Source organism: Musca autumnalis, unplaced genomic scaffold (genome assembly GCF_047663935.1).
Source record: "Musca autumnalis isolate F117 unplaced genomic scaffold, ASM4766393v1 scaffold_49, whole genome shotgun sequence".
Lineage (NCBI taxonomy): Eukaryota > Metazoa > Arthropoda > Insecta > Diptera > Muscidae > Musca > Musca autumnalis.
Genome location: NW_027412077.1, coordinates 24,985 through 39,543, shown reverse-complemented (window position 1 = coordinate 39,543; position 14,559 = coordinate 24,985).

Below are 14,559 nucleotides of genomic sequence, written 5' to 3'. Positions count from 1 at the left end.
ACAATTAACAAATAAATTGATATTAAAATAAATTCAGTTATACAATAATACGCCAGTATCAAAGGAAAATATTTAGCAAGAAATTTATTTGGAAAAGAAAAGTTCATAAATACGAAAAGGAAACATTAAGTTGTACGACAAAACCTCAAAAATAAAAGGCCACAAATAGAAACAAGGAGAAGGGAAAAAGGAGAAATACCGACAAATGCAGATAACGCAAACAGGTGAAGAAACTTGAACCAAAGGTATTTAAAAATTAAATACAAACAACAACTTTGTGTTGACATTAGATGGTATATTATTACAAAAAAAAAATTCCATACAGTTTGTCAACACAAGGTTGACGAAACCTATATATTTTGCTTTTCTGAAATAGAAAATATTTTTGAAATTTTGGGTCTCTGTTATAAGGAAAATTAGCGTTGGTAAAGATTGCAAAATATAGATACACGGTGTCAACTAAAAGTTGACAAATCCTACATATTTTGCTAATTTAAAAGAAAAAGCTCCAATTTTTTGTACATTTAAAAATTGAAACATAATTTATACAGTCTGTCAGCTAAAAGTTGATAAAAACACTTTTGATGAACATATTCAATTTTTATGCATTTAAACAATTGAAACAAAATTTAAACCGTCTTTTACGTAAAAATTGACAAAAACACTATTGGTCAACATATTCAATTTTATGTACGTTTAAACATTGAAAAAATTTGTACAGTTTGCCAACTAAAAGTGGACAAAACCAACATCTGTTGCTTTTTGGAAAAAGGAAAATCGTTAGTAAATGCTTTGTCTTTAGTACCTGTACAGACACCAGAAAACTTTGTCTATCTAAACTTGAAACCAAATTGATACAATTTGTCAACTGACACAACAAACACTTTTTTGTCTGATAAGAATAAGATCGCTAAGTATTTTGCTGCAATACCTGCAAAGGTTTAGGGAAAGTTGTTCATTTAAAATTTTGGTGACAGTTTGTCAACTAAATGTTGACAAAATCAACATCTACAATTTAATGAAAGGAACAAGATCAAGGAGTTTTTTCATCACTGCCAAGGTTTAGGAAAATTTTTTCCATTTACAAAACACCAACATCCAATGTTTTTCTGAAAAAAAAAACTATTAATGAATATTGTCGACTAACTCTGTCGAGGGAAGAAATACAACACCATTGAATTTCGGGGAGTATTTACCAACACAATTGAATTTCGGGGAGTATTTACCAACAGTATAATTTTTTTCGCTTTTTACCATTAACCTTGATTAATGTTACACGGGTTTGAATAAGACTTTATCGACTTTTTAATTGTTTCTAGCTATTCAATAGAAAAAATATCCGTGGTAGACATTGAGTTACAACTTATTGTATTGTTCACAAAGCGCAGGTTTTGGATCTATCAAATTAAAATATTTCCATCACATAAATATTTTCGTTTTAATATTGACACGATCCTCAATCGGTTGAACCAAAAGGGCAATATCATATCGAAAAGTCCACGTAGTTAATACTCGCCAAAAATCCATAACCGCCTTCAGAACAATGGCTACAAATGATGTCGAGAGAGCACCTCATAAATTCATTTTCTTTTCGGACCAAGTGGTCACGTTCTGTGCTAACTTTCAGCAAACTCCTGTTGAGGATCATACGGCCTCCAGTTTGCAGGTCGAGTTAGACGACCTAGAAAGGCGATGCCGCCAACTGGTTCATATTTATGAACATGAAATGACGTCAGAGAGCGAACAAATAACCACAACAATGAGAGACACAATACATGCCAAGTTTCACGAATCATGCAAGTCTTATAAACAATGTAAAGCTTCGATTCTCGACCTCATTCAAATCGAGAAACAGAAAATGGAAAAGACAGAATCGGCATCCAATGTTTCTACCAAGGTGTCAGACGACTGCAGTTATTCTTTAAAATTACCAACTTGTGATACCGAATTGTTCAAAGGTGGGTACGACAAGCTTCCGCGACATGTTTAACGCAATATATATTAAACATGAAAAGCTCTCGCTAATCAAATTGTTAAAAGGTTTCCTCTAACTGATGATAATTTCAATCTCGCCTGGGACGCTTTGCGTCAGCGTTATGAAAACAAACACATTCTCGTAAATTATCAGCTAAGGAAAATTTTTGAAATGGATCACGTTTCCTCCGAAAAAGGAAAAGCTTTAACAAATTTACAATACACTATCAACAATTGCCTTTCTGTCCTTCGGACTTACAACATCTCTGTATTATCCTGGGATCCTATATTGGTATACTGGGTTTCTTCAAAATTACCCGAAGAAACACTGTCTGCTTGGGAGAGTTCCCTTTCCAATCATAAGGAAATGCCATCATGGGATCAACTAGATGATTTCATTACTAAGATATTGAACATGCTTGAATCTATTTCTGATATGAGAAAGCCTTCCACGAATGCAACAACTTCCAACAAAGTTAACAGTTATACCACATTTGTTGAATCTCCTTATAAGCCATGCAAAGCGTGTCAGCAAAATCATTCGTTACGAAATTGCTTCAAATTTCGCTCTTGGCCACTTTCAGAGAAAAGAAAATTTATCACGGATAATAAAATATGTGAAAATTGTTTGTCTTATGGACACACGGCAAAGAAATGCAAGAGTAAGCATCTATGTCAATCGTGCCAACAACCGCACCACACTATACTACATTCAGATGGAGGAAATCATTACAAATCCAATTGGCAAGTGCAAAAATCTGCATCTGGCTCATTTCATTTAGAAACATCCAATGATGAACAGCCTTCTACTTCCGCTGCTGCTTACTCTCAGACCTTTAACACACAAAATCATTTCTCTCAATCGGGACAAAAAACACTTTTACCCACAGCCTTGGTTGATATAGAACTACAAGGTACTCTGTTTACCATTCGTGCCTTTATTGACCAAGGATCCCAAGAATCATTTATCTCAAATCGAGTTATAAACCTCTTTGAGATTCCGACCAAAAAATCTCACGCAATGATTTCCGGTCTTGGAGGAACTCTCCTAGAAAATTCTACAAGGATCTGCGAGCTTACCTTAAAATCAAGGAAATCCAAATTCAAATTGACTGCTTCTGCTATTGTTGTTTCGAACCTAAACCATGTAATGCCCGCTTCTAAAGCCGCTATTTATGATTTTATCAATTTGAATCGCTTAGAGTTAGCAGATCCCAATTTTTTCACACCCGCACCTATAGACATGCTAATAGGAAGTGATATACTTCCAGCTACAATAAAACCAGGATTAGAAAAACATCTATCTGGAGATTTGATGGCACAAAACACTGAATTCGGCTAGATAATAAGCGGTAAACCGTCCTCTAAATCTGTAATTACCTTTGCAACTTGGACTGCCAAGATTGACCCTCTTAACGAAGAATTGAAGAAATTCTGGGAACTAGATTCCTAATAAAAAGTCTTTGTCTGCCGACGATATTTGGTGCGAGAAATTTTACAAAGACACAGTGAATCGAAGATCTGACGGTAGATATATTGTTCGATTACCATTTATTCAGAACTTACCACCTGGGAAACATTTGGGGTCTTCAAGACGCTCGGCCATGCGTCAATTTTTACGCATGGAGAAAAACCTTGAAAAGAACCCAGATCTAGCATCTGAATATAACTCTGTACTGTCCGAATATTTAACCTTGGGGCACATGAGTCCGACAACCTGTTCTGAAATAGTCGACAACGAACGTTATTTTTTTTTTTCTACTTACCACTTCATGCGATCGTTAAACCTGAAAGAACATCGACTAAAGTACGAGTCGTGTTCAATGCCTAAACTTATGAACATTGTTCTTAAATGGCGATTATTCAAATATGTCTTCAACGGCGACATTCAGAAAATGTACCGCCAAATATTGGTTCATGAAGAAGATCAACAATTTCAAAGGGTCCTGTTTCGGACTTCGCCTACTGAAAAAGTCCAAGATTTCTGCCTGAAAACTGTTACTTTTGGTGTAAACTGTGCACCCTATTTGGCTATAAGAACTTTGCATCAATTAAGCGAAGATTGTAGCACTTCCCATCCAACCGCAGCCTATATATTAAAAAACCAAACATACGTGGATGATATCTTGTCTGGAGCTCACTCAATCATAGAAGCAAAATCTAATCTTCACGAATTAATTGACTTGTTAAATTCTGCTGGATTCCCTTTGAAGAAAATAACCGCGAACCATTCTCAAATTTTGAACCACTTGCCTCCGGAGGATCTTCTTAGTGAAGATTTTTTAAGAATTGAAGATCTAAGTGAGACAAAAACTCTTGGAATACAGTGGAACGCAATGATGGACTATTTCTTTTACAAAGTTTCTCATATCGATTCGCCTACTGTTTCTGTAACAAAACGAAAGGTTTTGTCAATTGTTGCAAAATTGTTCTATCCCGCGGGTTGGCTAACCCCAATAATAGTTGTTGCAAAGGTTTTAATGCAGGAACTTTGGATAGATGGCACGAATTGGGATGAAGAAATAAAACCAAGTTCTTTTGAAACATGGAAATCCTTCATTCTTAATCTCTCTGACATCCACCATATTAAGATTCCCCGTTGGATTAAATTTTCGGTGACGGTCAAACAGAGCACATGAACACATGAACTACGAAATCATCATTTGGAAAAAACAAACACACATCTATATATATAAATGAGCTTGGTGCTGACTCATCATCAACGCCCAGCCAAAACGGCTAAAGCTAGGTGCTTGAAATTTTACCAGTGGGTCACTGTTGATGCAAATGTGCGAGATAAGGCCGGAACCACAAAAAATAACAACAACAAAAATCCTTATTATTCATTACTATTACATACTTATTCACTTAGTAGGCCCTCTGCAAGACATGTGTAAAATTAACAACGCCATAACTTCTTGATATCGTAAGAGATCACACATAATTTCAAATTTTGTAGTTTACTTCTAGGCGCACTTATTTTATCGTAAACCACTAAATAATAGAAAGACAAGACATTTGTTATCTTCCATTGCAACAGATGTCGCAGTTGGTGATAATGGTGTATAAACATCAATTACGCAAATGAACAAATGAGTTGCTGTTGAAGACAACATTAGGGGAATAAATTCAGAAATCGGCCAGAAATAACAACAACTAAAAACTGTATGGACCTGACTTTTTGGTAATAACTAAATGTTTGCAAATCAATGAAAGTGCAATAGAATTGTGCATATTACCACGATTTATTTGCAATTAAGAATTTTATCGTATATGGAGATGTACAGTCATAACTATTCAATTTTCAATTTCAAAATCTGTAATTTGATGAAATCGCTAAATAATTAATGAAATCAATAATAGGCCCCAGGAATATAGGAATTTAGTATGGAAATCAAGGTTGGCAAGTGGTGCTTCTAAAAGGAAATGGTTTGAAAAATTACCAATCATATATACGAAAAGTACTAAATTTAGTACAATTTAGATTTGGGTGAACGTAAAGAGCTGGAAACCTGAAATTTGGAATTAAGGTTACTGTTGTAGTGTAGGATTGAGATATGAGGGTAGTTTTGGAAATTCGTGCTTATGTGTACGAAAAGTACTAAATAGTACTAAATTTGGTACAATAGGGATTTGGGTGAACGGATAGAGCTGGAATCCTGATATTTGGAATTGAGATTACTGTTGGAGTGTAGGATTGAAGAACTTTTGAAAAGTACTAAATGGTACTAAATTTGATACAATGGGGATTTGGGTGAACGGATAATAGCTGGAATCTCGAAATTTGGAATTGAGATTACTGGTGGGGTGTAGGATTGAGGTAGTTTTGAAAATTCGTACTTATGGGTACGAAAAGTACTAAATGGTGCTAAATTTAGTACAATTTGGATTTGAATGAACGGATAGAGCTGGAAACCTGAAATTTGGAATTAATATTACTGTTGAAGTGTAGGATTGAGATATGAAGGTGGTTTTGGAAATTAGTACTTATGTGTACGGAAAGTACTAAATGGAAATAAATTTTGTATAATGGGGATTTGGGTGAACGGATAGCGCTGGAATCTCTAAATTTGGAACTGAGATTACTGGTGTAGTTTAATATTGTGGAAGTTTTGGAAATTCGTACATAGGGTACGAAAAATACTAAATAGCACTAAATTTGGTACAGTTTCGGTTTTGGTGAACGGATAGGGCTTGATTCCTCAAATTTGGACTGAGGATCACTGATGAAGAGTAAGAAAGATGCACCAAAGGGTTTTTGGAAACTTGAGTGTACGAAAAGTAATAATTGGTACTAAATTTAGTACAATTTGGATTTGAGTGAACGGATAGAGCTGGATTCCTGAAATTTGGAATTGATATTACTGTTGGAGTGTAGGACTGGGGAAGTTTTGGAAATTCTTACTTATGTGTATGAAAAGTACTAAATGGTACTAAATTTGGGACAATGGGGATTTGGGTGAACGGATATAGTTGGAATCTCGAAATTTGGAATTGAGATTACTGGTGGGGTGTAGAATTGAGGTAGTTTTGAAAATTCGTACTTATGGGTACGAAAAGTACTAAATGGTACTAAATTTAGTACAATTTGGATTTGGGTGAACGTATGTAAGTAGCTGGAAACCTGAAATTTGGAATTAAGATTACTGTGAAGTGTAGGACTGAGATATGAGGGTGGTTTTGGAAATTCGTACTTATGTGTTCGAAAAGTACTAAATTTGGTACAATAGGGATTCGAGTGAACGGACAGAGCTGGAATCCTGAAATTTGAAATTGAGATTACTGTTGGATCATAGGATTGGGGAAATTTTGGAAATTCGTATTTATGTGTAGGAAAAGTACTAAATGGTACTAAATTTATTACAATTTGGATTTGGGTGAACGGATAGAACTGGAATCCTGAATTTTAAGTATCAAGGTTGGGAAATTGCGTAGAAATAAGGAAATGGTTTTGGAAGTTCGTATTTATGATTACGAGCAGTACTAAATTTGGATTTGGGTGAACGGATAGAGCTGGAATCCTAAAGTTTTGAATTAAGATTACTGTAGGGGTGTAGGATTGAGATAGTTTTAGAAATTCGTACCTTTGAGTACGAAAAGTACTAAATGGTACTAAATTTGGTACAATTTGGATTTGGATGAACGGATAAAGCTGGAATTCTGAAATTTGGAACTAAGATTACTGTCGGACAGTAGAATTGAGGTAGTTTTGGAAATTCGTACTTATGGGTACAGAAAGCACTAAATTCGGTACAATTTGAATTTTAGTAAACGGATAGTGTTGGAATTAGGAATTAAGATTACTGTAGGAGTGTAGTATTGAGGAAATTTTGAAAAGTCGTACGTGTGCGTACGAGAAGTACTAAATGGTACTAAATATGGTACAATGTGGATTTGGGTGAACGGGTAGAGCTGGAATCCTAAAATTTTTGTTTGGGAAAGAAATGGTACTAAATTTGATGCAATTTGGATTCGGGTGAATTAATAGAGCTGGAATCCTGAAATTTGGAATTACGATTACAGTCGAAGAGTAGGATTCAGGATGTTTTGAAAAAGCAAACTTATGGTTACGAAAAGCACTAAATGGTACTAAATTTAGTACAATTTGTATGTAGGTGAACGGATAGCGGTGGAATCCTGCAATTTGAAAGTATGATTATTGTAGCCCTGTTGCGTTGAGGAAGTTTTGAAAATTGGTACGAAAATTCTAAATTGTTCTAAATTTAGAACAATTTTAATTTGGTTTAACGGATATAGTTTGAATCCTGAAATTTGGAAGTAAGATTACTACTAAAGTGAAGGATTGAGGTAGTTTTGGAAAATCTTTCTTATGGGTACGAAGAGTTCGACTTGATACTAAGTTTGGTACAATTTGGAATTGGACGAACGGATACAGCTGGAATCTTGAGATTTGGAATTACTGTAATTATTATGGAATTTACTGTAATTATTTTGTATTAATGTCCGTGTATGGCTGAGATATGTCGTCGAAATACGTACCATAAGTATACGAAAATTACTTAATGGTACTCAATTTGTTTTTGGGTGTAGGGACAGTGCTGGAATTTTTATTTTTTGGAGTTAGGGTGTGTATTGGTGTGCAACGTTGATCTCGCTGTTAATGTGTAAGGGTGAGATACGGCTGATCTTTTTTAAAAACGAACTTAAGGGGTACGTACAGTACTAAGATAAAAATAAATATTGATTAAAATTGGTATTAGTGCGACCAAATTTTCAGTGTTTGTCATTTCCATATTATATATTGTTTATTTGTTTTTTTTATATCCTTTCCGCATACGAAGTAGCGGGCATTTTGCTATATATTATATATTTGAGCTTGGTGATAAGTGCTGACTGACTCATCATCAACGCCCAGCCAAAACGGCTAAAGCTATGAACATGAAATTTTACCAGTAGGTCACTGTTGGTGCAAATATGCGAGATAAGGCCGGGTTTTAGAAAATTCGTCATGGAACCACAAAAAATATCAACAACAAAAATCCTTATATTTTGCTATTATATACCGTAAAATATTATATACCGTAAATTATCACAAATAATTTCAAATTTTGTAGTTTACTTCTAGGCGCAGGTTTTATCTTATCATTTTATCGTAAACCACTAAATTATAAAACCACATTAGAAGTTTTTCTTCCGTTTCAACAGATGTCGCAATTGTATAGTATTAACGTAATATAAGCAGTATAAAAACCAACCAATCCAGATTTACGTGTCGGGAGTAATTTGTTTTCACTTAATAGATGTCGCCAAACAGATTTTCTTTTTTAAACAAAAAAATTATTACCAGCGAATTTGGAAAATTGTGATTTTTAATTTAAGATAAAAACAAAATTTAGTTCAATAATGTTAAGTTTTTTACTGTTTAAAATATCATTAAGCAATAAAATCAGAAATCGGCCAGAAATAACAACAGCAAAAACTGTATGTACTTGATTTCTTGGCCTTGGTCTAAATGTTTGCAAATCAGTTAAAGTGCAATAAAATTGTGAATATTCCCATGATTTGTTTGCAATTAGCAATTTTTATGGCGTTCTTGGTATATAGAAATGTAGAGTCTATAACTTTTCGTCACTAAATTATTTAGAAAATCAATAATAGACCACAAACCAGAATCAAACCTTTGATTTGTAATTGAAAAGGATTTTGGAATATGTGCGTTACGTGAAAAAGTCAGAAAAGCATTATCGCGAAGTGATAGGAAAAACCACTGCTCTCCCCGTAAAATATAGGGAAACGAATTTTCTACAGAGAAGATTTCAAGCCCTTTAAAGTACTTTGATGACGTTATATTTTCTAATGAGATGAACATTATGTTGTATTATTACGAGGGGACACCAAAAGTATGGCGCAACCATCTTACAACCCTGGAAAATAAAAATTTAATACATACTGAAAACTTCGGAGAACTATAAGTTATGGTACTGGCATAGACAAACGAATTGTATAGACAAAAGATTACTCATGCTGTGTGCTGTCAACAGACTCAAACCAAAATATTGAATATTTTTCTAAGGAGATTTTTGAGAAAAATTGCAAGATTTTCTTTTACATTTTTATCCGAGGATGTAGATCCGTCAAAAAGTAACTTTATAGAATTGTGTTTATTGTAGTTTTAATTGAGTTGTTCTGTCAACAAACTCGATGTTACGAACATTGTTTAGAGCATTCCTTTGTCTATATGTACATTTAATTTGTCTATGGCAAAGGGTTGTATATGAAGCATTGGCATTAGGTAAAATAAGTTTTCTAAGGTTTATTTGAAGATCTTCTACAACTTATTTAACGACAACGTCAAAATTGTGGTTTTTGGAACCTGAAAATCAAAAAGTAAATACAAATAAAATCTACCAAGACAAGACATTCTAGACAAAAATCATATTTACAAAAACTTTATGGATTCATCTGAGGAAAAAAGCTGGAAAAAGACCCTCCACTAATATGCGAAACTTAATAAAGATCAATGGGAAAAATACCAATAAAATATGACATTTCGAAATGTATTTTTGTGTAAAGTACCCTTACCTATGCATATAACTTACATTTAAAATTAGTGTCAGTGAAAACCAAATTGTGTTTTGAATGATGGTTAATGAATGACTATAATATATTTGATTTCTAAGACGATCCGAAATCAAATTCGTTCGAATTACTACCAAACGCCTTTCGGTGTAGAAAATGGTTGTTAGACTGAAAACAAAAAACAAAACAAAAATAACTCATATATAAACAAAACGTAACTCAGGTAGCAGTTTGAACACATTTGTATTCGTATCGTCTTAACGAAACTGTTCATAATACTCTTAACATGGGGATTTCCGCTAACGAAGTAGCGGGCATATGCTATCTATCTTATATATATAAATGAGCTTGGTGATAAGTGATTGACTGACTGACTGACTGACTCATCATCAACGCCCAGCCAAAACGGCTAAAGCTAGGAGCTTGAAATTTTACCAGTGGGTCACTGTTGATGCAAATGTGCGAGATAAGGCCGGGTTTTAGAAAATTCGTCTGGAACCACAAAAAATAACAACAACAAAAATCCTTATTATTCATTACTATTACATACTTATTCACTTAGTTGGCCCTCTGCAAGACATGTGTAAAATTAACAACGCCATAACTTCTTGATATCGTAAGAGATCACACATAATTTCAAATTTTGTAGTTTACTTCTAGGCGCACTTATTTTATCGTAAACCACTAAATAATAGAAAGACAAGACATTTGTTATCTTCCATTGCAACAGATGTCGCAGTTGGTGATAATGGTGTATAAACATCAATTACGCAAATGAACAAATGAGTTGCTGTTGAAGACAACATTAGGGAATAAATTCAGAAATCGGCCAGAAATAACAACAACTAAAAACTGTATGGACCTGACTTTTTGGTAATAACTAAATGTTTGCAAATCAATGAAAGTGCAATAGAATTGTGCATATTACCACGATTTATTTGCAATTAAGAATTTTATCGTATACTAGCAAAATGCCAGCTACTTCGTATGCGGAAAGGATATAAAAAAACAAATAAACAATATATCATATGGAAATGACAAACACTGAAAATTTGGTCGCACTAATACCAATTTTAATCAATATTTATTTTTATCTTAGTACTGTACGTACCCCTTAAGTTCGTTTTAAAAAGATCAGCCGTATCTCACCCTTACACATTAACAGCGAGATCAACGTTGCACACCAATACACACCCTAACTCCAAAAAATAAAAATTCCAGCACTGTCCCTACACCCAAAAACAAATTGAGTACCATTAAGTAATTTTCGTATACTTATGGTACGTATTTCGACGACATATCGCAGCCATACACGGACATTAATACAAAATAATTACAGTAAATTCCATAATAATTACAGTAATTCCAAATCTCAAGATTCCAGCTGTATCCGTTCGTCCAATTCCAAATTGTACCAAACTTAGTATCAAGTCGAACTCTTCGTACCCAGTAGAAAGATTTTCCAAAACTACCTCAATCCTTCACTTTTGTAGTAATCTTACTTCCAAATTTCAGGATTCAAACTCTATCCGTTAAACCAAATTAAAATTGTACTAAATTTAGAACAATTTAGAATTTTCGTACCAATTTTCAAAACTTCCTCAACGCAACAGGGCTACAATAATCATACTTTCAAATTGCAGGATTCCACCGCTATCCGTTCACCTACATACAAATTGTACTAAATTTAGTACCATTTAGTGCTTTTCGTAACCATAAGTTTGCTTTTTCAAAACAACCTGAATCCTACTCTTCGACTGTAATCGTAATTCCAAATTTCAGGATTCCAGCTCTATTAATTCACCCGAATCCAAATTGTATCAAATTTAGTACCATTTCTTTCCCAAACAAAAATTTCAGGATTCCAGCTCTACCCGTTCACCCAAATCCACATTGTACCATTTTTAGTACCATTTAGTACTTCTCGTACGCACACGTACGACTTTTCAAAATTTCCTCAATACTACACTCCTACAGTAATCTTAATTCCTAATTCCAACACTATCCGTTTACTAAAATTCAAATTGTACCGAATTTAGTGCTTTCTGTACCCATAAGTACGAATTTCCAAAACTACCTCAATTCTACTGTCCGACAGTAATCTTAGTTCCAAATTTCAGAATTCCAGCTTTATCCGTTCATCCAAATCCCAATTGTACCAAATTTAGTACCATTTAGTACTTTTCGTACTCAAAGGTACGAATTTCTAAAACTATCTCAATCCTACACCCTACAGTAATCTAATTCAAAACTTTAGGATTCCAGCTCTATCCGTTCACCCAAATCCAAATTTAGTACTGCTCGTAATCATAAATACGAACTTCCAAAACCATTTCCTTATTTCAACGCCATTTCCCAACCTTGATACTTAAAATTCAGGATTCCAGTTCTATCCGTTCACCCAAATCCAAATTGTAATAAATTTAGTACCATTTAGTACTTTTCGTACACATAAATACGAATTTCCAAAATTTCCCCAATCCTATGATCCAACAGTAATCTCAATTTCAAATTTCAGGATTCCAGCTCTGTCCGTTCACTCGAATCCCTATTGTACCAAATTTAGTACTTTTCGAACACATAAGTACGAATTTCCAAACCACCCTCATATCTCAGTCCTACACTTCACAGTAATCTTAATTCCAAATTTCAGGTTTCCAGCTACATACATACGTTCACCCAAATCCACATTGTACTAAATTTAGTACCATTTAGTACTTTTCGTACCCATAAGTACGAATTTCAAAACTACCTCAATTCTACACCCCACCAGTAATCTCAATTCCAAATTTCGAGATTCCAACTATATCCGTTCACCCAAATCCCCATTGTCCCAAATTTAGTACCATTTAGTACTTTTCATTCACATAAGTAAGAATTTCCAAAACTTCCCAGTCCTACACTCCAACAGTAATATCAATTCCAAATTTCAGGAATCCAGCTCTATCCGTTCACTCAAATCCAAATTGTACTAAATTTAGTACCAATTATTACTTTTCGTACACTCAAGTTTCCAAAAACCCTTTGGTAAATCTTTCTTACTCTTCATCAGTGATCCTCAGTCCAAATTTGAGGAATCAAGCCCTATTCGTTCACCAAATCGAAACTGTACGAAATTTAGTGCTAATTAGTATTTTTCGTACCCTATGTACGAATTTCCAAAACTTCCACAATATTAAACTCCACCAGTAATCTCAGTTCCAAATTTAGAGATTCCAGCGCTATCCGTTCACCCAAATCCCCATTATACAAATTTAGTTCCATTTAGTACTTTCCGTACACATAAGTACTAATTTCCAAAACCACCTTCATATCTCAATCCTACACTTCAACAGTAATATTAATTCCAAATTTTCAGGTTTCCAGCTCTATCCGTTCATTCAAATCCAAATTGTACCTAAATTTAGCACCATTTTAGTACTTTTCGTACCCATAAGTACGAATTTTCAAAACTACCTCAATCCTACACACCACCAGTAATCTCAATTCCAAATTTCGAGATTCCAGCTATTATCCGTTCACCCAAATCCCCATTGTATCAAATTTAGTACCATTTAGTACTTTTCATACACATAAGTACGAATTTCCAAAAGTTCTTCAATCCTACACTCCAACAGTAATCTCAATTCCAAATATCAGGATTCCAGCTCTATCCGTTCACCCAAATCCCTATTGTACCAAATTTAGTACTATTTAGTACTTTTCGTACACATAAGCACGAATTTCCAAAAACTACCCTCATATCTCAATCCTACACTACAACAGTAACCTTAATTCCAAATTTCAGGTTTCCAGCTCTTTACGTTCACCCAAATCTAAATTGACTAAATTTAGTACTTTTCGTACACATGATTGGTAATTTTCCAAACCATTTCCTTTTAGAAGCACCACTTCCCAACCTTGATTTCCATACCAAATTCCTATATTCCTGGGGCCTATTATTGATTTCATTAATTATTTAGCGATTTCATCAAATTACAGATTTTGAAATTGAAAATTGAATAGTTATGACTGTACATCTCCATATACGATAAACTTCTTAATTGCAAATAAATCGTGGTAATATGCACAATTCTATTGCACTTTCATTGATTTGCAAACATTTAGTTATTACCAAAAAGTCAGGTCCATACAGTTTTTAGTTGTTGTTATTTCTGGCCGATTTCTGAATTTATTCCCCTAATGTTGTCTTCAACAGCAACTCATTTGTTCATTTGCGTAATTGATGTTTATACACCATCATCACCAACTGCGACATCTGTTGCAATGGAAGATAACAAATGTCTTGTCTTTCTATTATTTAGTGGTTTACGATAAAATAAGTGCGCCTAGAAGTAAACTACAAAATTTGAAATTATGTGTGATCTCTTACGATATCAAGAAGTTATGGCATTGTTAATTTTACACATGTCTTGTAGAGGGCCAACTAAGTGAATAAGTACGTAATAGTAATGAAAAATAAGGATTTTTGTTGTTGTTATTTTTTGTGGTTCCAGGACGAATTTTCTAAAACCCGGCCTTATCTCGCACATTTGCATCAACAGT